This window comes from Oncorhynchus clarkii, chromosome 10, assembly GCF_045791955.1.
Source record: "Oncorhynchus clarkii lewisi isolate Uvic-CL-2024 chromosome 10, UVic_Ocla_1.0, whole genome shotgun sequence".
Taxonomy (NCBI): Eukaryota; Metazoa; Chordata; class Actinopteri; order Salmoniformes; family Salmonidae; genus Oncorhynchus; species Oncorhynchus clarkii.
Genome location: NC_092156.1, coordinates 56,503,748 through 56,507,772, shown reverse-complemented (window position 1 = coordinate 56,507,772; position 4,025 = coordinate 56,503,748). Strand labels below are relative to the sequence as shown.

Below are 4,025 nucleotides of genomic sequence, written 5' to 3'. Positions count from 1 at the left end.
CTCAACTGTTTCGTGATGGTTTGTTTCACTCATTTCATTTGTGAAAGTGGAGCTACCAACACCAGGGTCGTGGGTTCGATTCCCACAAAGGCCACATGAAAATGTATGCACTCTACTATAAATAGATTTGAATATATTGTGTTAGAATCATTAATTTATCATTCAATAACCTTGCTTGTCACTTACACATGCATCGATGAGACTGTGTTTTTGTTGCAGGATTCCCAAAAAATAGCAATACTGTTCCATCAGAGAAGCTGGAAATAAGATGCCTATAGACTACTTTCTGTGTTTGCAAACATTGCCACACTAGGGTGACTACTGCAAGTTTGGTGCAGAAGACGGGAGCACTCATAAAACTGAAGCAAAAAAAAACATGCATCTAATGTTAAGGCTTGTATGAATGTCCTGCTTAATATGCGTGTCATTGCAAATAAACGGCATACTTATACACGTCAACTTCAAGTAAAATGTTTTGCTACAGACTGTCAATGAGCGTCAGAGTTCTAGCTCCCAACTGCTACATCCAAAATAATTTTGCAAAGATCACCACCAAATATAACCTTAGTGACTGTTAAAATGACATTGTAAGCTTATGAGAACAACGTTATTTTGTTTAGAAGTAATAGAAACGTAATTCTAGGCTACGTTGAATGGGTACCCACTTTCTTTATGTAGGCGAAAGTCGAGCACTGAAAAGGGGCCTAGGTCAGCCCATAAAGACAAACGGTACAAGACGGTCTATGTCTCCACATAGTGGCATGTTTGGGAAATGCCCAGATGAGCCCCACATCGAGAAACGTTCACCAGAGGGCCCTTAAAGTGATATTCCAATCAAATGTGAAAGTAGACTGCTGTTCTTTATTTCTTATTGACTCTATTACATAATTACAGCTTGGAGGCCTTTCAAACTGGTAAATTTAAGAAACGATCTAGAAGAAAAATAAACGCACACCTATTTGGGCGAGGTGCTGGCTAGCGGAGTAGAAAACTTGAAAATAAAAGAGAGCCGCACACTAGGAGCTCTGATGCAAAAATGTAATTACCAACGTTTCGACAGCCAAGCTGTCTTCATCAGGGTATAATCACAACACTGCGGGATGACTCGTTTATGTAGTGTCAAAAGACACAGGTGTCTGTAATCATGGCCAAGAGTGGCCTAATATCATTGGTTAATTATCAAATATTAAAATGGCATACAAACAACAAATTGATAGCATACGATCATACATTCCTTTTAGACGACACAAGCTTACAATGGCAAAGTCACAATAATCACAAGAATGGCTTCAGATCGACGTCTACGTTGAGACCGAAGGGAACAAGGGTCTTTAAGCTAAAGATCCAGCCTCTCGTTTTAACAATAAATTATCAAGGTCACCCCCTCCAAGGGAGGGTGTATGTTCGATGCCAATATAACGCAGAGACGAAATCGAGTGGCCTGCCTCCAAGAAGGTGGCCGCAACTGGGTAAGTAACGTTTTTACACCTAATGGTGCTACGATGCTCTGAGATGCCTACTTTTAATTCGCGCTTTGTTTTACCCACATAATTTTTACCACAAGGACAAGTTATAGATAACTGCCTTAGTGGAGCACGTAATAACACCTTTGATTGGGATCGATTTCCCTGTTTGTGGGTGTTTGAAGGATCTACATTTTATAAGTGCCATTGCATTGAGCACAGCCATTACATTTGTAATTTCCATCCAGTAGGGGCGCAAATAGACGTTGTTCAGGAATATCTTGGGTTGGTAAATCAGTGTACTGTTTGTCTTTAAAAACCCTGGACCCTCAATTGGTCTCTGAGATGTCTGCCCCGCGAGAATACGACCAAGGGAAGATTCAAAAAACCATTACCGAGACTATCATCGGATTTTAGACTGTGCCAATGTTTGTGAACAATTCCCTTAATTGTTCAGAACGCTTTGAATAGCGGGTAGTTAGAACACAAGAATGCGTCTTTTTGCGAGACTGACCTTGAAAAAGGTCGTCTCGTTTTGTTTTGAATTTTCTCAATGGCAATATTAATCTGATCATGTTTGTAGCCTTGAACTTTCTTTGCGTCTCAACCATATTTCTGTCGAAATCTGATTTGTTTTTTGCTAATTCTTTTGATTCGACAATTGGGTGACAACTATCAGCCCTCAACAAACTGTTACGATCAGTAGGCTTCCTGTAAAGATCAGTGTATAGAACATTATCTTCACACAAGATCAGAAGATCAAGAAAGCCGATTTGACGTGTATCAGATTGCATAGTAAATCTCAAATGATCAGAACAGGAGTTAAGAAAAGCATGGAAAGCCTGGAGCAGTTTTGCATCACCCCTCCATAGAACAAAAATATCATCAATATACCGTTTCCAAATAATGATGTTAGGCAAGAAAACATGTTTGAGAGGATTGAAAATAGACTGTTTCTCCATTGTTAAAACGAGAGGCTGTCTGGATCTTTAACTTAAAGACCCTTGTTCTCTTTTTGTGATTATTGTGACTTTGCCATTGTAATTGTTTGTAAGCTTGTGTAGACTAAAAGGAATGTATGATCGTATGCTATCCATTTGTTTGTATGCTGTTGTTTATATGCCATTTCAATATTTGATAATTAACCAATGATATTAGGCCGCTCTTGGCCATGATTACAGATACCTGTGTCTTTTGACACTACATAAACGAGTCATCCCGCAGTGTTTGTGATTATACCCTGATGAAGACAGCTTGGCTGTCGAAACGTTGGTAATTACATTTTTGCATCTGAGTTCCTAGAGTGTGCGGTTCTCTTTTTTATTTTCAAATATAAGAAACGAACCTTGTGAATTTAACAAATTAGTGTAAACACTGTGAGTGAAAAAATTTCGTTCAGCCGCCTAGCTAGCTAATGAAATGTAGATTGTCCAGCAATATTTAGCAGGTAAAAATATCGCCCGAACAGGGACTTGAACCCTGGACCCTCAGATTAAAAGTCTGATGCTCTACCGACTGAGCTATCCGGGCTCTGGCTTCATCTAGCCACGTATATTATTTTAACAAATCTCTAAAACTCTAACCTCGTCTCAGGGCCAGCTGTTCATATAGTTACAATGTCAGCTAGCGCCATATATTCGCTTATTTCACTAAACAACATGTGATTCTTTCTCTATTGACAATGCGAAATAGCTGTCCCTTTCTGTTCCATTCACTGCAAAACTCGTCCGTGGCAAGCTAAACTTAAACTGTTTCAGATCTCGGCCAGAATCCACCAGCAAACGACATTATTGTTACTCAATGCATACCACAGCAAAATTATCTGGGCTAATGTAGATTATACTTTATTCACTTACAATGCACTCATCTTTTTTTTGTGGAGCTGAGTTGTTTATGGTATGTGCACAAACAGCATTCGACATCTACACTTGTCTTCCTTCACCAAAAAATTTATAATAATAATAATAAACTTGTCTTCCTTCACATATGACGCGACCATATGACGCGACCATTGTGACGTTGTTAGTAACGAGTGTACACACAAAACCCATTATTGTGTGAGGTATTTCGGGACACCGTAACGTTATATTAGGTAGCGCGTAACCTATCAACAGGTGGCTCCGTGGCGCAATGGATAGCGCATTGGACTTCTAGTCAAGCACTTGAGGAGTGATTCAAAGGTTGTGGGTTCGAGTCCCACCGGAGTCGCATCTTTTGTGAATTTCAGTAATTGCATGCAATATAACCCACGCGATTTTTTTCCTGAAGTGCAACCAGTACGGTCTTTATACTCCTCAGGGCATATCAAATATAATTTTAATCTCTATGCATTTCTCACGTCAAGTTTTTTACTTGATAAAACCATTTTTTTATAGCATTTTTTTTATAGCATATATCTAAATATTAGTTAATGTAGACCATTATAATCTAGGTAATTACTTTGAAGGGTTTATATCTGTTTGTCACGTCAATGTCCAAGGTAGGCCTATTTCAATTAATGGGGATTAATGACGAACACTACTGAGTAAGGGGCATTTTTCCTTTGAAAACACTGCTTCAAAC

The 4,025-nt window shown here is 38.9% G+C and overlaps 2 non-coding genes across 2 annotated transcripts; one reads left to right on the top strand and one right to left on the bottom strand.

The window, feature by feature from the left end:
- Positions 1-2,920: 2,920 nt before the first annotated feature.
- Positions 2,921-2,993, bottom strand: trnak-uuu (transfer RNA lysine (anticodon UUU)). Its single transcript has one exon. It is a non-coding gene; the product is annotated as a tRNA-Lys (tRNA).
- A 586-nt stretch (positions 2,994-3,579) lies between these two features.
- Positions 3,580-3,671, top strand: trnar-ucu (transfer RNA arginine (anticodon UCU)). The gene is given in 2 exon segments: positions 3,580-3,616; positions 3,636-3,671. It is a non-coding gene; the product is annotated as a tRNA-Arg (tRNA).
- Positions 3,672-4,025: the final 354 nt, after the last annotated feature.